Source organism: Calypte anna, chromosome 2 (assembly GCF_003957555.1).
Source record: "Calypte anna isolate BGI_N300 chromosome 2, bCalAnn1_v1.p, whole genome shotgun sequence".
NCBI lineage: Eukaryota > Metazoa > Chordata > Aves > Apodiformes > Trochilidae > Calypte > Calypte anna.
Window position 1 is genome coordinate 48759682 of NC_044245.1, and position 26174 is coordinate 48785855.

Below are 26174 nucleotides of genomic sequence, written 5' to 3' on the forward strand. Positions count from 1 at the left end.
CCCAGCTCCCTCAGCCTCTCCTCAGAGGATCTGTGCTCGAGTCCCTTCACCAGCCTGGTTGCCCTCCTTTGGACTTGCTCCAGGACCTCGATATCCTTCCTAAACTGGGGGGCCCAGAACTGGACACAGTACTCAAGGTGTGGCCTCACCAGGGCTGAGTACAGGGGCAGAATCCCTTCCTTGGACCTGCTGGCCACGCTGTTCCTGATACAGGCCAGGATGCCATTGGCCTTCTTGGCTACCTGGGCACACTGCTGGCTCATGTTCAGCTTCCTGTCAATCCAGACTCCAAGGTCCCTCTCTGTCTGGCTGCTCTCAGCCACTCTGTCCCCATGCTGGAGCTCCCCATGGGGTTGTTGTGGCCAAAGTGCAGGACCCGGCACTTGGCCGTGTTGAACCTCATCCCATTGGAATCAGCCCAACTCTCCAGTCTGTCCAGGTCCCTCTGCAGAGCCCTCCTGCCTTCCAGCTGATCCACACTCCCCTCCATCTTAGTGTCATCTGCGAATTGGCTGATGGTGGACTCAATCCCTTCATCTAAATCATCAATGAAGATATTAAACAGAACTGGGCCCAACACTGATCCCTGGGGGACACCACAGGTGACCGGCTGCCAACTGGATGCAGCCCCGTTCAGCACCACTCTCTGGGCCTGGCCCTCCAGCCAGTTCCTAACCCAGCACAGGGTGCTCCTGTCCAAGCTGCGGGCTGACAGCTTTTTCAGGAGGATGCTATGGGGGACGGTGTCAAAGGCCTTGCTGAAGTCCAGGTAGACCACATCCACCGCCTTCCCCTCATCCACCAGTCGGGTCAACTGATCATAAAAGGAGATCAGGTTGGTCAGACAGGACCTGCCCTTCCTAAACCCATGCTGGCTGGGTCTGATCCCTTGCCCATCCTGCAGGTGCTGTGCTATTGCACTGAGGATGATTTGTTCCATAACCCTGCCAACATAACTCAACACTTCCGTGACCCAAGCAGCCTGCAGTTAGTCAAGGGCATAAACAACATTTTGGAGTTCTCTGAACATTAAACTACAGGTGAAAAAAAAGAGATTTATCAAGGGGAGGAATTACCACCCTGACTTATTTTATGTAGTTATAAGAATAGTGAGGAATAGCGCTGATGGGCACATAGGGAAGAGAGCACATCAAAAGTGCACACAGATACTTTGCCAATTCTTTGTTTCCTTCAAAAATGCTGTTTTCTAGAGACAAAACCAACCAAGCTAAGAAATTCCACAAGACACAAAATATGACCAGAAAGGAGACTCACAGGTTCCTAGCAATATAATGTCAGCCCACCTACAATGGACTTCTTTAAGCCCAAAAAGACTTTTGCTGAAACTCAAATATCCTGACAAGCCTTAAGACCACCAGTTGAAGTTCATCTGTATTTTAGAACCGTAGCCAGTGTCACTCCAGCTTTCCATACTTGCTCTTCAACCTTTACCTGTTGATGAAGGTGGCTCCAGCACTCACCGCAGTGATGAGAGGGACTTTTCGACAACTCTCTGCATCCTTTTGCTACCATTAGCCAGTAGATGGTGCCCTTAAAACACTGGTGCCTCTATCAGTCTGAGGCATTCACCAGACGAGCCAGCACGAGGGACCCGAAGTCTCCCAGGTCCTACAAGCCACACTTCTTACGCTTGAATCCATCACAGGTAACTGCAGCACTACCCCCACCCAAACAATGTCCCTCAAGAAGGGACACTGCATGCAGAGACACCGGAGTGACTGCACAAAGTTGGGCATCTCCAGAAATGTTCACAGTTTCTGAGTCAAATCTGTCTCTGCTTCAGGTGGTGGCATGGTGGAGGAAAAGCAGCAGCACCCTCCACAGGCAGGGGTCAAAAGAGTTGGACCCAGAGAGATCAAAAAGCATGTCAGAAAACATTGGCATGTTATAGCCAATATGTAAAGCTTTTGTCTTCATCTCAGTGACACAGAATCATAGAGTCATTTCAGCTGGAAAAGACCTTTAAGATTATCAAGCCCAACCATTAACCTAACTCCACCAAGTCCAGGGCTAAACCATGTCCCTAACCACTACATCTACACAGCTTTTAAACACCCCCAGGGATGGTGATTCAACTACCTCCTTGGGCAGCCTGTTCCAGAGTTTGATAACTCTTTTGGTGAAGAAGTTTCTTCTAATATCCAATCTAAATCTCTCCTGGCACAGCTTCGGGTCATTTCCCCTCAGCCCGTCACTTGTTACTAAGGAGAAGAGAATGATCCCCACCTTGCTAGAACCTCCTTTGAGGCATTTGTACAGGGTTATAGGGTCTCCTGATGATGGCTTGCACACCGTAGGCTGAGAGAGGGACTGTGAGACTGGTATCTTCTGGCATCTTCTAGGTATATCTCTGTATTGCATCAAAGCCTGGGAAAATTCATAGCATGCACTAATGCCTAAGCTGGAACATCAAGTGAGCTATTTGAAGGAAATAACCTGTTTTACGTGCACTCTTAGCCACTTCAGAGTATTTGCCCTCTCTGGTGGCAGATGCCACTCCCTGGTCACCAAGACCTTCAGGTGCACACAAGGTCTCACTTTTGTGTCACTCTCCAGCTGGATGGTGCAACAAGAGTTCTGGGGCACTCCACCCAGCAGCTGTGTTTAGGCAGCTTAGGCTCCCAGACTCACAGCATCCAACACAACAGGTGTTAACCCCCTCAAAAATAAACATTTTCCAATTCCAGGCTGTACAGATTTGGTTTTGGTTGTCAGTGCTTTCCAAACAGCAGACAGCGTCATATATAGAATAATCTCCTTCCGTCTGGCATGCAGCTGAAGGGAGCAAAGGTGCAGGTAGAACAGCAAGCCAAGGAGCAGGACAGAAAACTCTGGGGATGATGAACCTACATTTCTAGCAAGATTCCTAGTACCTGTGAGCTAACTAATTATCTGAGACCAGAGAGGTGTGCCCCTAGGTGAGATCTCAGGTTTGTTTAGCCCTGCAGTCAAAAGGGGAAGGATTCAGAGGCAGAGCATTTCTGCGTTTGCTCTGTACAAAATGCTTGATGGGTTTTTAAATGAGGAAGTTCTGCATTTATATCCTACAGTTGCCTTACAGGAGTCTTTTGAGATGCCAAGAGCTAACAGGCCTAACGTATGTGACACTAGTAAATGAGAAGAGACTTCTTCCTCCGGATGGCCTGAAATCTTCTCCAACCCATGTTTATTCAGGTTTATTAATAGTAATGTGCTTTTGGGAGAAAGCAGGTATGAATTAAAAAAACTGGAAAAAGAAGATGAATGCCTGAGAGCGCAAGTGATAACTCACCCCAAAGATGATTTCTGATATTTCCAAAGATTTTCTGTACCACTGTCTCTTCAGATATGCTTATTCATCAGCCACACTCTGCCCTTATACACTGAAGTCTGGGCTATTTCCGCCTCTGATTAGATATTTATTCTCCTAAGTGAGTGGGTCCTTCTTCATTTTCCATCCCACCATTTTTAATTATTCATTTCATACTAAACCATGGACATTTGAGGTTATTTTCCATTCTAATTTGGAAGCAAACAAATTTAAACAAAGGAATAACAACATGCAAGTAGCTTTTAAGGAACTTCTGCTCCTTCAGAAAGAGAGCCATGACAGGCAGGAGAAGTCATGTTGTAATCACCTCAATAGAGCAAAACCAAATATTCAAGTGCTGTCTATGCTCTCTTGTCCACATAGACAACAAAATACCAAGCCTAAGCCAAATTTCTGCTATTTCAAAAGTATTATGTAGCATCAAAACTGCCTGGAAATCTCAAGACCCCTCTCACTGCAATTACAACAATATATTCATAGGCACAATCAGTTCTTTGATTAACCTGGATCACTTGTACGTGAGTTCACTGAGTGCCCACTTCATTGGCAGGCTTAATTTTTTAATGTCTGATCTTTTATACTATTTCCTGCAGTTCACCACCTTTTCCTACAGAAGGTATCAATTACACCAGAGCACCCCCTTAGCCAATTTAGCTTTCAAAGATCATTTGTCAAGCTTCTAGTGCAATGCAAAGAGCAACATACCACTTCGTAGTACTGACTTATCAAGACTGACAAACAATAGCACATCATCTTTATTTTGACACTATGAAGCTGAGAGGCTGGGAAAAAAAAAAAGAAAGTCAGGTATTTTTTTACCCACCAGTTAACACATTTTTTCAAGGAGACTTATTTTTTAATCAGCTAAAGGGTAGATGTACCTTAACTATGTATTTCACCCTGCTAGCAAATTTGTCAGTGTTAGGAAAACTACATTAGATAAGGTGAGAACACAGATATGTAGATAAATCTAATACTAAACACACAAACTGAATAAACTCTTCTCTAGGATTTTGCTTTTTATTTTCTTTCTTTTCCCCTTCAATGCTACATATTTTGAATGGAGTTCCTGTAAAAAAAGAAAAATCTGTAGACTGCCCTAACAATTTATCTCCTAGCATTCCTTTCCTTTAAAATTTGGGAGAATAAAAGACAGTACTGTGACTGCTTAACTGTGTCTGTCTGCCTTTACAGGCAAATCACAGTAAGATCATCTCTGGAAATGGGCAGGTTTTGCTCTCAAGGACTGTGATGCTACTAGATGTTTTATAAGCTTATCAAGCTTGATCTTAAAAGTAGACTTGTTTTTTATCTTATGAGACTTTTCTGGAACCTGACTGCAGTGTCAGTTATGATCTAGCATTTAATTTGTGTCAATTTATATCAATTTGTTCCTGCACCAGAAGTCTCTTTAAATTGAAGGATTTCGTTTGTCTGGTGCTTAATCCTCTTCTGACATGGACACCGAAAGACTGAATTTCCACTTTGCACTATTGTTTTGTGGACAAAACACACCATGATAATCTAGTTTTGCCATACAGAACAAGTACCTCATATCCCCTCCCTGAACCTCTTCAGTGTCAGTTCATTTTCTCACAAATACAGTCTGCAAACATTAAGAGACCTCATTCTTGCCTGGTCACACATTAGTTGTGTGCTGTGACATCTCCCTCATACAATTAACACTCTCAGCTCACAGCAGAAATTCTTATTATTAAGTCCTCATCTGAATGATCTTTCACTCCTCACTGCTTAACTTCAGCCCTAGTTGTTCACTCCATCTTCTAGGTCATGTACCTTTTCCTGGGAGATATGCAAATCCTCCCCTGTACTGAGAATGCCTTGTGCCATCAGCAGCAATTATCACCACTTTCCTCTTTTCTGTATCACAGTCATTAACAAAATTCCTACACAAGATCAATCCCACGCAGGGATCTGAAGCACAACAGTACTGAAGGAAGGCTTTCCTCGTGGCTTTCTGACCCATTCACAAGCCCAGGTTCCTCGTGGGGGGATTTTGAATCAAATAAGGAGATCAGAAGTCTTAGACCAGATGAATAATGCCTCATAATAAGGAAAATGCTGCTTCTGAGTTTTTATCCAGCACTACATAAATGGCAAGCACAGGAACCATGCAGAAAGCGTGCACATTGCTAAGACAGGTATTATCCAGGCTCCTCTAGAATCAGTCACCCAAAGAGTTTTCTAGAGTACTGAATCCCAGTACTATATGGGAAATGCCAGCAATGTAATACGATTTGAAATGCTTGTGCTGTAAACATCAGTACAGGTGGAAAAAAACACATCCTATAAAACAATCAGGTACACGAAGTTAAAAAAATATGCAGCAAGCCTTTGCTGATAAAAAATACTGGATGAGTTGATTGTCTCTTTAGACTTAAGATTCTAATTAGTCATGACAAGCAAGTAATAAATCACACAGGTAAAAAAGGCACAATATGTGTCTCTTAGACATACCTTGAAGATCATAAAACATATTTGAGACAAGAGTTGTATTTCTAAATACTTCTGGAAGTCAGGAAACCACAGTCTTCACTTAGAAGTAATAACCAAGAGGCATACACCACCCAATACTTCCTGAAATAACTCTTAATGGATTTTTATTGCTGCTGTTTGCCTGGCAATGTCACTGTATTCGAAACATTGTCCTTCTTCATTAACTGGGAGATGAACACCATACACAACTGATGATTCATTTTCCTTATGAAAGGATCCTTACACTGCAGGTTATTTGCATCTGTGATGGGGAAGATGAAAACACCATTCCCTCAGACAACTGAAGATAGTTGCTGCCTCATTCCGGAAGGACTCTAACTCTGTGTGCAGATTTCAGAGGTTCTGCATGTCATCAACAGCCACAGAAATGCTTTCAGAAGGGCAAGATGTACCCAGGGGAACAGAGAAATAGGTGCAAAATACCAATCTGAAAAGAAGCAAAACCATTCAATACTCTACAGAGCATCAGCCAGATTTTATTGAGAAGCAAAGATACAAACACTGAACTTGCAAACTGTGGCCTTATGGCACCTAAAGACTAAAAGGGCGCTGATGCTGGATTTTGGAGATGGCTGGAAATGAAGGAAAACAAGAGCAAACATCACCAACTGCCTGGACCAAAACCACTTTCCTTGTACCAAGGCCCATGTTGAACACAGTCTTAACCTCAAAACAGAGCAACAGCCTTTGGTGATCTATTCAAACTATTAATATATGTTCTGCAGACTGAATATTTCCCAGCTCTCCAGGTTCAAAAAACAAATGGCTCTGGTCATTAAAACTCCAGGCTGTGCTAATTCCTAACTTCTGCCTCGCCATCCTTCAGAGTACAAAAATCACAGCACCTTTGCCTCCCTGGCCATGCACCTCTGGCACACTCAGTCACCAACAGCCTGTGATGGACCCATAATTGCTTGCTAAGAGGCTGAAAATATTTGCAAATCAAGAAATGATGGAATATATATATATTTATTAAGCTACCTTAACTTTTGCCTTTTGGAATATGATTGATTTTTTTTTAACCTGGAAATGTCCATGCTGATTTTCTGCATTTAGCTGATGCGTCTTGCTCCTGGTAGCTCTAACAGATTGCCCATTGTAGCACACCCACTGACATCTTTCTCCTGAGGGTGATTACATCTTAAAAGCTTGGTTGAGTTTGTATATTTCTGTGCAGTGAACCTAAGACAGCTAGATGGAAATAATAAACCATAAGATTTTCAGAACAGGATTCTGCCCATGTAAGCTACTGTGACTTCCAGCTCACTTCCATCAGATAACACCTCATACCAACAATAGCATAGTAAGCAGACACATGAAAGGGGTATCAGACCTGGTAGCAAGACATTCTGCTGACTGACATACCCTTGCCCACCAGCAATCCTCTTTCTTTGAGCTCCTCCACCCACTTCTCTATTGCTTATCATTCTCCCCTCAACTTGTAGAACTTGAGTCAAGGTCATCACTTGGGCCATCACTGAATGAGCCCAAGTATATTTGTCTCTGTCTCACACTGTAATCCTTACCCTTTTTTAGTTATACTTGTATGTCCAGATACCCCAGGCTGACTACAGCAGATTGGATTAGAGAGGAAATCAGGGTGAAAATTTGCAGAAGCTTCTTACTTCTGTAGTTTCCTTGATACACTCCTTTTCTCTCTGCTCTCCACTCTTTTTGAGCCTGGAAAAGTTGTATATTCCCAGCAGAAGTATGGGAAACATCTGGCCATGGCCTTGATCATCTAATCCAAGAGGCACATCCCCTGTGTCACAAGGCTCTAAAAAATAAACTGCTCACTCTGCAATTGTGTATACCAACTGAGACAGATCACTGGAAAGCACATGCCTTAGCCTGGCTCAGTTTAGGTTTTTTCAAAATACTGGCTTATCACTCAGATATATCTCTTCATAGTCACAAATTATGATGTGGTTACCACTCTGAAACTACCCCTTTGTGCAGATGGACCCTGAAAATGTAACAGCCCTGATTTCAAGTCCTTTGCAAGTCAGCAGAAATCACCTATTTTCCTCAGGGACACCAAGTCAAGTCCTGAGGAAGAAGCATACGCTTTTCTGAACCAAGCTCACAACTTCAGGTGTCCACTTCAAGCAGTGAACATCAAGTCACAGAATACAGACAGCTACCTGTACACCCCTGTGATGCCACCAAGTCACTGTTTATTTCATAGCTCTGGATAATGAGATGATGAATGAAAAGACAAATTTCAAGTGACTCACGGTAGAATTATTTAATTAATGGTTCAAAACAGTGTCAGGGGTGGTTCAGACTTGTCATGAGGAAACACTTCTTTACAAAGATGGTAGTCAACCCCCAAAACAGGCTTCCTGGAGAGATGGTTGATGCCCTATGCCTGTCAGTGTTTAAGAAGCATTTGGACAAAGCCCTTAACACCATGCTTGAACTTTTGGCCAGCCCTGAAGTGGCCAGGAAATTGGACTTCATGATTGTTGCAGGCCCCTTCCAGCTGAGCTGAGTTGAGATATGCTAATGCTATGTCATTCTTTCTACTTCCTCCTTTCCCTAGCATTATACCTTGAGGAATTCTCTGAGGACATTCTTTCTCAGTCCTGCACTAGCAGAAAGCACTGAATACTCATAACCATGTCCTAGCCTAGACACTGGCTCTGTAATAATGGATGAAGGATGAATGTACCTTCTGATGGGGATGAGAGCTGTGGATCAGGATAACTGTATCATCTAAAAATTTGCAAAAAGCAAGTGTAAAGAGTCATCCTTTAAAGTCTCTGTGTTGATCCAGATGTGCTAGGTTTCTACAGGATGTCAAAACGCCGCATATCTGACACTAAGGCAGCTCAAAGATCAAGCCCAGAGTCTGAAGCAGTATGTGCTCCTGACTGAATGTCAGCAAAGATTTTTGAGGTAAGCAGTATCTGTTCATTTCCTCATGGACTTATTTTTTTCTCTTTGTACTCATTTTTAGAAATAGCTAAACCGTTTCCTGTGGAAAAACATACTAAAGCACAAGAATCTGAAAAAAAAAAAAAAAAAAAAAAAAAGTACTCCATCAGAAAGAGGGTCCTTCTGGCTGAACACTCAGTCTCCAAAGTGGCCAACCATAAATGTAGAAGAGCACATGAGCAGCAGGGTCCTGGGGGTGTTCATAGGCTTCTATGCCTGGGACCAGTTTCCTTTGGGACCCCACCAACTACTGCCAAGGGCCCAGGGGACACATCTTGGCTTTGCCTGGGACCTCCAGTCCCTGCCAGAGTGATGCTGTTGGTGTGCCTATCTCTGCCCCTGTCTCCTGGATGAGCCTGGGAGCTGCACTGCAGAGAGCTGCTCTCCTGGATGGAGACCTCAGGCTAGGTCCAACCTTGCCATGCAGAGCTATAAGCATAACAAAACTATTCTGTTCTATTCTATTTCCTGTGCTCATGATGATTTGAATAACTATGAGAGTGCTATTATCTGAAATGCCAGCAGGTTCCGAGCTCTTTCAAGGACATACAGCACAAAGGATACAAATGGAAACAGGATTTTATTTCTTTTTCTGTGACTGCCTCAAGGATGATGCTCATGAGCATTGACACGAAGCACATGTGCAGCCAGGAGCAGGCTGGTGCATGCCTCACCTTTAGCTGGACAGAACATCCCTTGCTGTCTGGCAAAGGCAGCCACAGAGCTGCAGAAAGTAGCAGCAGGAACACAGGCCAAGCAGTCCCTGTTTGCGAGAAGGTGAAGAAGGGTCAGGACCAACCACACACAAGAGAAGAGGAATGAAAAGAGGTGCGTGGTAGCATGGGGTATTTCCCAAGTGTGACACGTAGCGATGACAAACACACTTTTTGTATTCCCAGACTTGCTCCTTGTCCAGTGATCCATGAGAAGCTCTCGTGCTGCACACAGGAAGAGCTGGAAAGTGGCAGCTCCGGGTGGTGCAGCCAGGCTGGAGCCCTTCCAAGCACAGCCTGGTTTGCACCAGCAAGAAACCCTGGGGAAACAGAGCCAAGGGAAGAGCAGAGCTGCTCCCGTCCCAAATGGGGAAGAGAGCACGAGAGAGCCGGGGCACGAGTGGTGCCCTGGGGGTGCCAGAGCAGCAGGCGGGAACCGGGCTGAAAGGGCCCAGAGGAGCCCTGACAAGGGGCTGTGCTCAGTGCTACAGAGGAAAGCAAAAAACCAAGGGACACTTGCTAGGCCACTGTGGGGGAAAAAAGCCTTCCTGCCCCCAGCTGCAGGGCACTAGAGGCCAGGGTCATGGTGCAGGAGCAGCAGGCAGTAACCCAGCCCAGATGGGCCAGAGGAGGCCTGACAAGGGGTCATGCTCAGTGCTGCAGAGGAAGGCAAAAAACCCCGGGGCCCAGGGCCAATCTGCCCCGGGGGAAAATTCCTTCCTGACCCCAGCAGAGCTGGAGATCAGCTGCTCCCTGAGCATGTGAGCAAGACTGCCTCCTTGACACAAGGGCTGGTCACTCCTCCCTGGAGATGCCCAAGCCATAATCTCCCTCAACTTGAAGCAACCTCAGGGGCTTCCCAGAGTGCTCAAATGCCTCTAGCCTCATCGACCTTGATGACAAGAATCTTTCCTGCACCTGGCAGGACAACAGTGGGTGCTCCAAAGCACTGAGATCCCTTGCAACATTTCTGTATCCCACATTCGGCTCAGCTGCTGCACCTAGCTCTGTAAGGGATGAGTAGAGCAAGTTCTGCAGTTCTCCTCGAGAAAGGATTTTCTTGATCTTCACTGCTATCCCACTGTAAAAGCCTAACAGCCTCAAGCACCTCCAGGTGCTGGTGTTCTTGTTATCTGCAGCAGCCTCATCCAGCCTTTGGTTTCTCTCCTTCTGCCCCCTCTGAGTAATTCCACCCCACCAGCTCCACAAGGACTTCCACTCAGATGTCTTCAGGCTGCCTCCAGGCCAACTCTGGCAAAAAACCCAAGAGGATGCCCCCTTTTATACTGCCTTGGGGCATTGTGACTGCTGTGTTGGCAGTGGTGCCACTGGGACATGGGGGTGACAGGGACCCCATGCATGGCCACACCCACTGCAGCTCCAGCAACTGCCCCACTGCACAGCGTCCTGGAGGAATTGTAATTAAGAATGTAAACAGAGGAAAAGAAGCAGTTTTTCCCACCTTGTTAGAATTTGACAGAAGGTAAATTAAAGATGCCTTGTCCAAAGTTGCACAACAGTTTAGCAATTATATTTCAAAAGGGTGTTTTGGCAGTCAAAGAAATTACTCTGCCAAAAGAACTATTTGGAAAATGAGAAGGGGTTTTGAGTAGGATGTGTGAATGGCTCTATAAAAGCTCTGCAAAACATGGATGTTTCCCATGGCAAGTACTTATTTTTATTCTTTTGAATAAAGAGAAAGAGCTAAGGCTCTTTTATCTTCAGCATCTTCAAGCTTAACAATAAAAGCTTAGTATTTCTCAGAGTAAAGAGCGACTTGCACAAATTAGGTTGAAAACTCAGCTTCCTATTAAAAAATGTCTTTAAAGAAAATACACAATCAGGCTACAACTGTACAATGGCATTAGTCCCTAAATTAGTCCTAGATGAATACAAATTCACAAGCAAGCTACCTACTTTGTTGTCTGATTTGTGAAACCTCATCTGGCACGTGTGGCTCAGACTGAATCCTATCTTACTGCCACCTTTAAGACACTTGTTTTGCCTGTGCTCTTATGCTTCATAAAATGAGATTGCATAAGTGTTACCAACTTCAAATCAGCACCAATTCTTTTGATAAAAATAACCCGCTGTGATGTCTGAGCAATCACAGCTAAATTATACCACCAATTACGTACACAGCTTTGTAACAATATTTGTCTGGGGGTTTTGATATAGTAGAGCTTCTTTATGTAACAGTTAACATTAGCACACTTCACTAAGTATGAAACAGATAGATCAATATACTTTTTCAGGGGGAAATATTTCAAAGATTGTACATAGGTATAAATAAAAAGGCAAACCCCTTCAAACTCTGGAGGAAGATTCAAAAGTGCTTCTTTAAAAGATTTTTTTTTATCTACTCTTACTTAAGTAAACTGGAGGGAAGATCTGAATAAAACCATAATTCTTTCTCCCACCTCACTGACCAACTCCAAAGGTCCAGTGCTTAGCACTGTTCTGAAAGAGCTCCCACTGAGACTGGATTAACTTTTAGATGCTATGACTTTTAAAATAAATTTAAGCTCCTGGTCTCTCCTGTCATTTCCACATCCATTTTTCCCCTTTCTATTAATGCATGAATCATAACCAGAAATCCCTCTCCAGTCCATTAACAAACTAAACATAGCACAGACTGGCAGAAGAATGAAGATGAATATTATTGCATATGCTTTGATATTAGGGGCATCAGCACTATGAAAATACCTGCAGTTAGCAAATATTCATGTTGCATTCATTAACATTACATGCATTATGAAATAATGGTACTGTGGTAGGAGGAAATTGGCAAGGAATACTGCTTTGCCACTATATTAGTATATTATGCTACAGTGTAATAATCCTGTGCTGTACAGAGTCTTAGATGGTTCATTAAGAAATAATAATAAAAAAAAAAAAGTATCTGGCTTTAAAAGGCTTCCAGCGTTGGGTCAAAAATTACACAGATATTGTAGCAAAACCTCAAAATAAAAAAACTCACCCTACTGGTCTAAAAGCATACTCATCATGACCAGATGAAAAGCCCTGTACTGTGCCTGGCAGGGCACCCTGTTTTGGAAAACCAGTAGTCCTCAAATTTATCATTAGAGAAGATGAGCTGAAGGCTACAGAGACTTTCGTTAAACTGAGCATAAGAAAGAATTGTACCTTCCTCAGCCTCAAAAGAATTTCTACAAAATGTTAAAATAATTCTGCGATGACTTTAGAAGATAATTTGACAGCTAGTGACACCTAACAGAATCTTCAGATGTCTTTAGTGGTAAGGAAGGACTACAGTAACCTCTCTCTCTCTCTCTCCCATGTGCAGCCTCTAGAAAGCATGCTGAGAAACAGAAAAAGCAGAAAAAAAAAAAAAAAAAAAGTGAGGAGATGGGGTCAATAACATTGATTCTCATTTAACCAGATCAAGAATGGCAGAGTGTTAGCAGAGATGTAAAACAGATGTGAATGCCTCAGAGATTTTGGACCAGCAGGTAACACTGTGGAACATAAATTATGTTTGTTAATTTCTTTTCTTTCACAACCCAATAAAAAGTGAGACTAAAAATATCAGATTCACCAGACTGAAAGTATTTCCCTCCTGCTCAAGCTATAAGAGGAAAAAATCCTTTTAAGAGATTCAAAGAGAGGTACTGTATATATACATGCACATCTATTGTTCTCAAGCATATCATTCAAAAAATCCTTCATCAGTTTATTTTCTCCCATGGGTCTTCTCCAATTCAGTAGATGCCACTTCATTGAAAAATATAACACAAAGATGACATTTATTGAAGATGGGCAGGGATGCATGAATTTTATTATGGCACTACAAACAAATCTCAACATCAACATTACTTATGAATTTCCATTCAGTTTGATGAAAGCAGAATTGCCTCTGAGATGTAGAAATAATAAAGAGGAAACTCTGCTCTTGGTTGCATCTAAGAAGAGGCTTGCAGAGGCATTGGTGGGAAGCCTGCTGAAAACAAAGGGGCCGTGTGGGAGTCAGAGAAAGCAGAGTTTGCTTCCTAAAAGAGGAGCATCTTTTCTACTGTACAAGTCACACCTGTCTTTAGCACTGCAGTCCCACCAAGCTGCAATTTTCTGGGCATCAGTGAACCTGTTCTGTTCAGAAGGAAGAGAGCTCAGGTCAGGGCTTGAGCTCATCTCTCTGTATTCCATCATAGAGGGGGGAAAAATGAGCTCCACAAGGAGAAAGAACCTATTTATTTTCATCCTCCACTGCCACTCCTTGAGGTTTTATTCGAATATACAATCAAAAATACATCATAGGTGTATCCAGATTGAAAAGTACCTCCTGCAATATCACAAACTCATGAAGATCCTCTACTGAAACATACATCCACAGCTCAACAGGTGCCAGGGGTGTACAAATTTTGGTTGTCAGCTCCTTAAGGAAGGACCTCACACTGTAGGCAAACTGACCTTTATTCCTCTAAAGTTCAAGAGCATTCATATCTGAGCATTTCATGCTCTGACTCCTACATTCCTGGATTTCAAAATGTCTGTGGATTTCCTGGAGTTCATGGTTGCTAACAGCATAGCAGATGCCAGGAAAGGCCACCAGAAGCAATGCAGAAATATTCGCAGTCCCTCTGTGAAATGATTTGTGTAGCCCTTTGAACACTCTTTCCTAACACCCTTTCTCCCAATCAAGAGGGTTTCTCACATTGTCTGTCATGGCATATGTTTCCAACAAGAAAAAAACACAAACAGTGTGGGGTTTTGCATTCCAGGATATAATTTTTTAAGACAAAATTCCTGAATTTTGTTACACTCACACAACTGGCATCCACTGTAGCTATAAGAAATTGTTGCTCTTTGTCCTGGGAGACAACACTTAGCACTTTCACAGCGATTCACAGGGCTTTTGCACCAAGAAGAAATTAAAAGGGCGTGAATCATTTGACAAAACCCCCACATTTCCTGTCTTGGTGAAAGCTCCCCAGCAGCAACCTGGTGTCCTCTGGTGAACAGCTGCTCCAGCACAGGGCTCAGCCTGCTCCCTCATGGCTTCTGGAACAACTCTTACCCGTCTTCTTCACCCCTGCTGTCACCTGGTAATGCCCAGAGCAACCCAAAATGTTTCACTCACAACAGAGGACAAATAAGAAAAGGAGAAGAAAAAAACAAAACAAAACAAAACCAGGCGAAATAAATATTGCCAGTGACCAGAGAAGGAGATCTAGGAGAACTGTGCTCCCTCTGGCAAAATAAAATTTAGGGACAACTGCTCTGATTCCCCTAAATCTTCAGGCACCCTACCCTGACACTCAGGTACCAGGTGCTCCTCAGAGGACAGCACAGCTGATGGCTCCTGCCCAGGCACAGGGGTGGAAGGGGGGCCCCAGTCTACCCTCAGCTGAGCAGCCAGAAGGCAGCAGCTTCCCTACCTCTGCAGATGGAGCTGCTGCCCACGTGAGGATGGAGAGGTACCCGGTGGCTGTCTGAAGGGATCTCAGCTCTCCAAGAACCCTGTAGAGGGACCGGCCAGGGGGGCAGCAGATCTCCTGAGGAGAAGAGTGAGGTGGTGCCCCCCCCAAGATGGGTAGGAAGCCATGAACATCCTGCCCCCAGGCTGCTGCCTGCTCTGCTCCCAGCTGCCACTCTGGCTGGCTGGTGGCCATGCAAACCTGGCCAGCAGCCCGAAGTATCCAGAGAATTATGAGAGCTTTTTAGGCAGCATTTGGGGGTAGGAGGAAGCGTGGCAGCAGAGAGCTGGTGAGGGCTGAGGGTAACCACCCTTGAAAGAGCTCTCTACCAGAGAAGGTGCTGCCTGTGTGGAAGGCTGCAAAGATCACAGCTCCCCCTCCTTAGTCTCCACCTGCCCAAGGTGTGCTCAGGTGGAGTCACTCAGAGGGTGGAGATGCAGGAGGAAGGCAGCCATCTGCAAGCTCCACTGTGTTTGGAAGGAGGAACAAGTAGTTGAGTTATTATATGAGCAAGACTTATTATTTGAGTACAGCATCCAGCTCTGGTCCCCACAATTCAGAAATGCAGGCAGACCAAAGAGGGTCTGCCTCTTTGGCAGAAGACCATGAAGATGATCAAAGGGCTGGGAACCTGCTCTGTGAAGAAAGACTGAAGACTTTAGGTAAGAAAGGCTGAAGACTATAGATTTTTTTTCCCTGGAGAACAGAAGGTCCAAGGGGGACATCATCATAATATTCCAGTACTTAAGGGGCAGATATAAAGATGATGGAGGCGCTCTCTTCACAAGAAGCAACATGGGGAAGATAAGGGACAACAAGTCCAGGAGATGTTTCATCTTGATATAATAAATTTTATCCAGTAAAAACAGCCACTGGAGCAACCTCTCCAAGGATGTGGTAGAGTTCTCATCACAAGTGGTCTTCCAAGATGCAACTCGATAAGGTGCTAGATAATCTCATATAGGCTTCATTTCCCACAAAAGGTTGGAACTGATGATCTTTCAAAGTGTTTTCCTGCCTGGGCTGAAAAAAATACAAAAGCCTCAATCCCTGCAGTAACAACCTCACTGTGCCCACAGCACAGCTCAGAAACTCACCAATCTTTCCCTCCCACCTAAGCCTCTGACTTTTCTAAGGTTACATTCTTTCCAACAGTTGAGGGGAGGAAAGAGTAACAATCATTTTTTAGGTCCATAAAAGAAGAGTTGACTTTTAATCTCCTCAGGCTTTTCTGAATAAACCTATTTGTAGAAAAGGCAGCAACTCTGGATTTAGATCAGGATGTAGACACAGCAGTTCAGAAGGATATCTAAAGTCTTAAAATTTGACACCTTTATAAACATTTGAAGAGCAATTCCAAACTGTCCTTATCAAGGTTTCCTGAACTATCACCAGTTTTGGCTGCAGACATCATCAACCACAGCAGGATTCAGTCTCCCAGACTAGCACTGCAGATATAGCTGATTATTATCTGAATACATGAACTTGCAGTGTCCCTTCCACCTCAAGTGAGAAATGTCTGAAGTACTCAGCTTTAAGAAGTACGTTTTGAAATTCACCTTAAGATGCAGAAGTTTCATCAGAGCTGAATAAGAAAAGCAGAAAAAGTTTTAGTCTGTGTAACAGAAGCAAGTAATTTTTTTCTTTTTTGTTTTTTTGTGAAAAAATTGAGTGATACAACCTTATTAGGTAATCATTGTATTTGCTGTAGCTATTTGTTCAAGATGGACACTACATAAACCCCCCTTATTGAAATATGACATGACAGCATAACATAGTATCACAAGAAAATCTAGTCTCAGATTTCTAAATATAGTCAGTCTGTTCCCTCAGTATAAAGTCACATGAGCTCGTTCCAGATGGTGACATTTGTACAAGCAAAGTCATTAGAAATCATGAACCTCAGTGCAGCATGCTACAACCTGCACATTTGGTCTGTGTATGTATATGAACACATTGAACCAGTTTAGCTGAGAATTAAAATAGCTAAAGCTCACAGTATTAATCTCTAGAGTGCTTTTGTAACTCTTAAAAAAAAAATTAATCAAAGTTTTTAAAAAATCATACTGTAAGAAGCATATTCATAGAACCAGCAAGCATTCAGAAGGCTTTATTAGTTTGAATCCAACAGGATGATAACATAACTAGATGTTACCTTCCAGCCTGAAGCTCACCTGAGTCCAGCCACTTGAGAGACATCTTGAGTAAGCATGTGTGTAGTGAAATGAGACAACCAGGTGCCACTAATTGCCAGGGAGTGAGCATGAGCTTGTGTCAAGCCCACCTGTGCTTAATTAGGGTGGGCCTTTTATTGGGGCCTTTTATTGGCCCCCTAATCCTGCTCATGCGCAGTGGGGGCCCACCCTAATCAGGCACAGGTGGGCTTGACACAAGCTCATGCTCACTCCCTGGCAATTAGTGGCACCTGCTTGCCTCATTTCACTACACATGTGTGCAACTTAATAGCCATTCACTGAGGTAAATCCACTATCCATCCACAGGAGTTGCCTGGAAAACTCCAATACCCCTTTCCAAAACTCCCAGCCTGCCCCTAATATGCAGCATCCATAGTCAGCATTACAGCACATACAGCATTTATTAGCTTTTGGCACCTATAAGTTCTGTTTGCAATGCCCCAAAGCTGTGATGCCATCCCAGGAGCAAATGCACTGCACAAATCCATTTTTTCTTCAAATTTCACTAGCACTTCCTCATTTCCTAGTGAAGAACATGAAACTGCTGTGGCCCTACATAAAGAAGGCAGTTTCAAACTTCCCTTGCATTCACCATTCTCTGGTTTTAAAATGTGGCAGCAATTTCAAGGGTTTCCCTTCTTCCCACTCTGTTTCCTCTGCAACAAGGATCCAGAGTGTAAAGCTTGGCTTTGTCTGATGCTTAAAAGCTGATGCATAATAGCTGTGATGTTTCAGAGATTAAAGACCTTGTGAAGCAAAAAAAAAGTACCTAGGAAGGGTAAAGCCCAGGAAGCCTCAATTTACGCAGTTTAAATTTCAAAATATTTCAGAACTTATGCTACTGGATTTTGCACTCACCCTCTTCTGATCACAGACTCAGGCCTGAACCCTCCTGAATAGAAAAAAAGAAGTTAAAAGGCTTAAGAAAAAAACCTGCCACATTGATTAAAACTTAAATCAGCTCATGCTATGTTTTGAGCTAGCAATCCAGAAGTCAGAGACATTAACCTCCAAGCAAACTTAATTATTGCAGAAATGGGCAGAAATTTGTTATGCATGTCATCATCTGAACTCTGGATCAAACATAAAAAAGTAGAGGAAAATGACCAAAACTGAAATGACATTTTCAATTTGGAACATATGTGCTTCTACTTGGGAAAGCTTACTGGAAAAGAAAGCTTTAGAGACACGATGTCTGAACTCAGCTGTCAAAAACAAGTTCTGACAGGAATTAATACTTACACTTTTGTTCTTTTTTCCTAGAAGAAAAGCAGCTCTGTTTGCAAGGCTGAAAACTACAGGTTGAAGTTGCTCCATGCACACCAGAATAACAACACCCATGTTTATCATCGCAATTGCTAATTTCCTTTCAGTGAGTCCACTAGCAACTTACTTGCTCTGCAAACAGCCCATGGTTGCTGAAATTAATCCAAAAACTCACCATTTCATCTATGAGCACATAGAAGAAGAGGCATTAAGTCCACACAAATTAATTGGATTATGTTTAATTAGTTCACAGGAAGCTGGTCCACATTCCCCACCATACTCTAAAATCATTAAACAAATTATAAATCCTTGGTTTTCACATGACACCTTCATGAAAACAAGATCAAAATTCACTTCCTTGTTATAGCACCATTTGCTCCCTAAGTTACACTTTGTAATTGGAAGAATGATACTTAAACTGCACCCTTAGCCATGTTAGTAAAAGATGCCAACAACTGACCAAGAAAGTTTCACAAAGCAGTCAAAACAAGCAAACATCACACAACTGGATTCCTGCTTTCACCAACACTTTAAGTTAGCACTATGAGCAAAACAAGCAGTCCCATCCTTTCATCTTCCATTTATTTCCAAGACTGCACCAAGCTTTTCCTTACACTGGGAAAAAAGACACTGATTTTATACTGGGTCAATTCCCAGATCTGGTGCTTTGGCCAGATGGAGCATCATCTGCAGTGGTGTAAGGCGATGAGGATGCAGAAACATGTAGACAGTTGGAGGGAGATTCCAGAACTACTTCTTCTAATGGTACCAGTGGCTTGAAACACCTTGAACTGCTCAGGAAACTTTGGTCTGACTGACCTCTACCAGTTGAGAGGGAAAATGAAGCAAAAGACACAACATCTACCGTCACATTTCAAATTATCTCACTGCCAAATATTCCTGTTACTACAACAGGTAAACTAGGGCAATAAGAGGGAAGTTTTAAACTTTTATGTTTAATTAAAAGTGCCTCTGATTACTGTTTTGAACCATGTGAAAACTCCCCCTGGTGTCCCATGAAGCACCTAGATTGTAGATACTAAGTATGCAATTTGTTGCTTTTCTGATATTTTAGCTGCATCCTTCAGATTTTATTTCCATTTCCAAATACTGTATAACACTTCTTGTCCTCTAGGCAGCCAAAACTCTTTGCAGCCTCCCCAACCAAGCCATAAACTCTGCTCAAAACAACTATTTATAAGGGGAATAAAAATAAGAAAGAAAAAACTGTTTTCTTGTTGTTTGGCGTTTTTTTTAATACATCCTTGAGAAACAAAAGCCGGAAATACAACTATGTGTTGTCTTGACAACAGGAAAAAAAGTATACCAGTAAGAAACTTTCTGTCAAAGTAGGAGGCTGGATGTTGTAGAGTGCTGGGAATTGAAACGAATTGTGGAATGCTTCAAGAAACCTGATCAGAACATCAGGGAAACATCAGTATCCTCCTATCTCTCTTACTAGAAGTGTTTTACGCCCTTCTCCTGCCCAGTTCAATCACTTTTCCCTCCTTTTTAAATGACTTATGCATTTCAAAACAGTTTTATGCATGTCCCTCATTTGATCTTTTTCAAATTATAATTACTAACTGTACTTTTTATTCTAAAAGCATATTTTCTAGACCTCTAGATTGCAAAAACATCCAGAGAGTGAGGAGAGGAGGAGAGCATCTCTACAGCTCTAGATATCAGCAAGTGTGCTATAGTCATCCAGGCTCCCCTTGTTGTCTATAGAAAGAAAATGGCACTTTTAAGACATGATAAAGTTCAGCCAAGTCCTATGTCTAAAACAGGTCAAATGAGCAACACTGCACAACAATCTTTTTTTCTGCATTGATTATAAAGGAAGCCAACATGATTACCCCAGATGAGGATGCCTTAAATTCGGTGAAATCCTGTCCTGATCTGGTTTCATGTGCTACTTGTACAGATTGTGTTTGAGGCTCTCTACTTGAAAATAACTGGGCTGTTTAAAAACCACCAGTAATATCATATGAGGGTATACCTACATAGAATCATAGAATTGGCTGGGTTGGAAGGGACCTCAGAGATCAAGTCCAACCCTTGATCCACTACTGCTGCAGTTACCAGACCATGGCACTGAGTGCCACATCCAGTCTCTTTTTAAATATCTCCAGGGATGGAGAATCCACTACTTCCCTGGGCAGCCCATTCCAATGCCTGATCACCCTCTCTGTAAAGAAATTCTTTCTAATATCCAACCTAAACTTCCCCTGGCACAACTTAAGACCGTGCCCTCTTGTCTTGTTGAAAGTCATCTGGGAAAAGAGACCAACCCCCCCCTGGCTACACCCTCCTTTCAGGGAGTTGTAGAGAGTGATGAGGTCTCCCCTGAGCCTCCTCTTCTCCAGGCTGAACAGCCCCAGCTCCCTCAGCCTCTCCTCATAGGGTCTGTGCTCGAGTCCCTTCACCAGCCTGGTTGCCCTCCTTTGGACCTGCTCCAGGACCTCGATATCCTTCCTAAACTGAGGGGCCCAGAACTGGACACAGTACTCAAGGTGTGGCCTCACCAGGGCTGAGTACAGGGGCAGAATCACTTCCCTGGACCTGCTGGCGACGCTGTTCTGGGTACATCACAGCAGCTGCTGGACCTCACAAACGTCTAATCCACTGGAAAAAGTAGTACTTCTTGGAAAGGTTCTCAAACAGACTGGTTAGAAAGTAACCATGGAAACATGGGGGTTTTTTCCATTGGTAAAGCACAGTTTGACAATTAGCTCTTGTGGGTGTGACCCTTCAGATGGGAATTTTGTAATACTAGTAAATGAGGCCTCCTGTGACTTTCTCACATGTACCTTTATTCCCTTGCTGAACACCAAAAAGAAAAAAAAAAAAAGGAAAGAATGTGTTGCTGTTCCACACATGGATGAAAAAGAGTGATCAGAAAAAATCAGAAAGAAGACCACCGACCTGTGCACAGCTGAAGGAATGCCAGGCCAGAAGTTCAGCCTCTAATATGGGTAAGGTTTGTGTTTTCCTGTTCACCAGAAGAGCTGGATTTAAAAATAAATGAACAACAAACCATCTCAACCACATGTACCTGCCAGCTCTGATATGACAGCTTGATGATAAAACTGTGAGATGCAGCAAATCAGTTAATTCTCTAGCATGAGGGACATGCAGTAGCTCCAGAGCACTTTATCAACAGGTACTTAAATTGCAGGTGATAAAATGGCATCCTCACTCAGCCAAATTTCTCTTATCTGTAACTACAAGATTGGTGCAACCATTATGTCAGTACTGAGATATAAAAGCAGGTAATGCCTTGGGAGCATTAAGTCCTATTTTTAAAGATCACTGAGACATAGTCTTTAAGGGCTTGTGTCAAACCTGAAAGCAGAGCCTAAGCTTTCACATTATATTTTGCAAATACCATCTGTAATGAAGATAGAGAGGTAGTTTTCTGATGGCCATCAACAACAGCACCCCTCTTTATGATCCTAGTGCAACCAGCCTGCAAACAAATTGTTCCTGTAGAATGAACAGAGCTAGAGCCTTTGTATCTCTAGCAGAGGTGTCTTAGGCTACTGTGTCAGGAACAGGAACATTGAAGGTAAAAAAAAAAAACCAAAGTACAGTACTTCATATTTGCCTTTTACTCCTCATTGCCTTGGACCATTTTCAAGTGCCCTGTAAGAAACCCCTGCACTGATAGTGCCCAATAAGTGCCACAAGACAGAATACAGTTTTAAAGTATTAGACTAATTTCCTCACCAGCAAGTAAAGCCCAGATTTCCACACCTTCTGTCTCTCAATCCCATTTCCAATGCATAATCCAATGCTGTGGTAGGTTGACATTTTATCAGACAAAGCAAGAGTCAACTGGGAGAAGACATAGGCATTTCTAATTTTTCTTTCTCAAGAGATGAACTCGCTATTTTCTCTGCTTTGCATCTTTTCCTTCCCAGCATCCCATTTTAATTTTTGAGCTGTATGCACTGCTGGGATCATCACTCTGTTCACTCAAGGTTCCATCAGATGGCTTCCTACACATGGGCAGCTCATACTCAGCAGAGAACATGTGGTGGGCTCTGGCTTGGTTACCAGCCCCTAGGAGAGTTCACCTTAAAGGACCCTCAAAACATGCAGTCTTTGGAAGCTTCATTCACAAAATATTTGGTTTTACAAGGCAACAATCCCATTGTTTTCAATAGGGACCAATTATACACCATTTCCTTCACCCTTCTATTTCAGTATGCAGTCCCAGAGGGATCCAAGTTTAGCCCTCTGGCTGTGAGTGGGGCTCCACAGGAAGTTCCTCTGACGCCTGCTCTCCTTCCCTTGCCTGCCAGGCAGGGACCTCGAGCATCACCCAAGCCCAGGGGTGACCCCAGAACACACATAGATAGCACTACAGGAAGCATATGCCAGGAAGCCTACACCTTGTTCAGCCCTTACCTTCTACCTCTAATTCCTAACATGTCATTTGCCCCCTTCTTCTCTCCCTGTGTGTCACTTGTAATGTTTTCCCATGAAGTCCAAAATGCCAAGTGGGCAAAATATTATAGCTAGGAAGGAAACTAAGTGTAAAGGATATCTTTCCAAGTAACGTTCTCTTCTATTTATAACTCTGCTAAATTTCTGTACAATTGCTGCATAGTTCCTTTACCTCCCCCCACTTCCATAAGTTCACACAAATACACACCTGCAAATTTAGAATGAGGCGCTGGAAAATCTTGTGTTTTCTCCAAAATATCAGCACTTGAGCTGCATGCTGACAGAAAGACAAGCAGAGATAGACAGACCTGCTAGCTCTTTTCATCACAGGAACCCTGGCCAGGTGACAATTGCAGTGCCAAACAGCAGAGTGGATTCACAGCTCAAGTCCATCACTCAGTCCTGAGTCAAAATGCCCTGCACCCTATTGTATTTTCATCTACCAACACTGCTAGGTTTGCTCAGACTGCAGGCCATGGAAGCCCCAGCGCTGGTTGCCTGCATATTAGAGAAGGAGCATTACATTTTCTTTTCAACATAATGCCTCCCCTTTAACTGTTCACCAGGTCAGTTTGAATAATCAGAAAATACTTCTCCATCTCCCATGCTCTTTCTCAGCAATAGGAGGCTGAATGTGGACAGTGAAGACTGCTCAGGCTGCCCTGGTGCTATGCAGCCTATTGTCACTTGTCACAACCTTCATGCTACTTGTAGGGTAAAGAGATACACTGCACCAACTTTGCCACAATACTTAAAAAAAGACTGTAAGAAAAACTTCAAATTAAAGAGGGTGATGTCCCGCGTTTCCCTCTAAATACAATGTAAATGCACGTCTGTCTGTGCAAATCCAAGCCTTGGCCCAGCTGAAACTAGCATGATTTTTGCTAGTTTTTCTTTTCCATGGGAGAATAAAATCCTTTCATAACACACACAAAATAAGAAAAGAGGTAGAAAAATAAAAGAAAAAAAATTTAAGAGTATGATTTTGTTTTTTGCCTTATTTTAATGTGGAGAAACATTTCAATCAAGTATAGAATTACTTAAGTATTTTAATTTTCTTTCAGTTACAACCCTGTGCAGAATGGCTCCAGAAATATTGCACAAGTGGCTCACCCGTGGAAATGCTTCGAGTTTCTGGCTTCCTTCATTCACAGTCCCTTTGCAGACACTGGAAAGATGCCACAAGATTCCCCACATACTTTGGCACCAGCGCACTCACACTCCTCACCCTAAACTCCATCACCTAGATATAAAGGACATTCAAGACATATTTCAGGACTCCATTCTGGGTGGCTGGGTAGGAAATACTGCCCTGCAGCTCATATAACTCTCTGAACTGCATATCCTTAAATGTTCCACACCAAAAGGCCCTCTGCTTCTCTGTCAGGTTCTCCTCCAACACAAGTAATCAGGTCCAATCTTTAATCAGCTAAACCCAACACTGCTGTGGCCCACCTGCCACAGGTGGCACAGGCAGTCAGGGTTCCTCACAAAGAGAGAACAGTGTGTGCAAAAAGCTAAGAAAGATAATCCTGGTAAATAAACTTCCCATTAATAGACGACACAGCAAGTCAATCACACAGTAATGCTACACCACTTCATAACCCACCTGTGCAGATGTTAGAAGCACCATCATATGTCTCTTGCCTTTTCAGCCTGTCTGCTTTCCACCAGCTCACAGCACAGGTAGACTGGTGACATGGTCCCACCTGATACAATGGTTTCAAGCAATTGAAATTCAGGTCAATAACTAAGGCTTTCTGGTACACAGAAACCAAGCGCCGTGCTGGCAATCTGCCAGCGAGTACCTGCAGATGGCTCTGCTTGGAGTCACCTCTGCAACAAATGGTCTCCAGTCAGGATGCAAAAGGAGTCACACACACAAAGGTGCTGTGCATTTAAAAGTATTAACAATTTTTTGCCTTTTTTTTTTGTCCTAAATCTCCATCTTGAAACAAATTCAGCCAAATCGTTACACACTTCTGATGTGAAACATGCCCCTGGGAAGATTTGCTAGTATTACAATTATAACCACAGAAACTACAGATACCCATAAAAGTAGTGACCAGTATAATATATAGTCTTCAAAAAAACTGTCTTCTCAATTTAAAGGGCAACTTTGTCTTAATACTACATATATTTAAAAATAATATCTCTAAAAGATTGACTAAACTTCAAATCCAGTTGCTGTCAACCTGTGATAAAAGAGCCAAGGCGTGAATCAGAGCACTTACTGGACTTGTTTGGAATATATGCCTTTGGTGAAGGCCCTGAGCAAAACTGGTTAATAACACTATTTTAAAATTTACGTATGGCTGCTAAAATAGAAACATAAGCCAAGGAAAAAGACTTCTGCTCATCAGGACAAACCAGCTGTGGTCTGTCTGTGCAGCAGGAGCTATCTTCTGGCTCTACAAATGCACAGCAGAAACTCTACGTCAATATAGCTCCAAGGAGCTCCATAGGAATGGAGCCTCCTACCTCAATACACATGATGCTGTGGGTGAGACACAGAAGGGATTAAAACCATGTTCCTTTAAAAGGTCTTAGAGCAGTAGCTCTCTGCACAGGAAGGAGTTTGAATACATTTTACTGAGTAGTTCTGAAATGACCGCTCACTTATTTCCACAGGTATATCCCAGGAAGAGGCAGGAGGCATGACAAGTATGTGGACACCTCATTAGAAGCATCTGCCAGTATTACTGAGAGGTACTGGGAACAAAGCACTCTCAAAAACCACAAAAACACTACTTCATAAACACTTAGGGCATAGCACTCAAAAGCTATATGGCTGAGTACTGAAGCAAAGTGTATTCTATACTTTAAAAGTTATCATTATGAAGAAGCCTAGTCTGGCAGCTCTTGCAATACTCTCATTTATTGTAATGGAACTAATCACATAGAAATGTGATTGAGCTCAAAATACTTCTCAGTTACTGCCTTCACTGATTTTCTTTGTTTCTGCTCTGCACTGTTACAGGATCTTCTCAGATGACACCTTTTTAAAAAGATTTAACTGTATCTTCTCTGACTTCTTTCTTTCACGTATTGTGTTGGGGTGGTTTTATTTTTGGTTTTGTAGTTTGCTTGTTGTGGTGTGCTGTTTTCTGTAGTTTTTTCTGTGCTTTTTTCCCAGTCTTTCACTGTGAAAGTCCAACTGCATGTTTTGTAACCTAAGGAGTGTATTAAATCTGTGCTCCATCCTGGCTGCTTTATCCATATACTTCTATGAATATCTGCCATCTTCTGCAACTCTAAATCTCATGTATTTTCTAGGTACTACTTTGTTCATCCATATCCCAAAATTTAAGTGTTCAAAGAA

General features: G+C 42.9%; 1 protein-coding gene across 2 annotated transcripts in view; it reads right to left on the reverse strand.

The window, feature by feature from the left end:
• Positions 1-26174, reverse strand: part of PDE1C (phosphodiesterase 1C) — a 294638-nt gene that overhangs the window by 256614 nt on the left and 11850 nt on the right. The window lies entirely within an intron of this gene.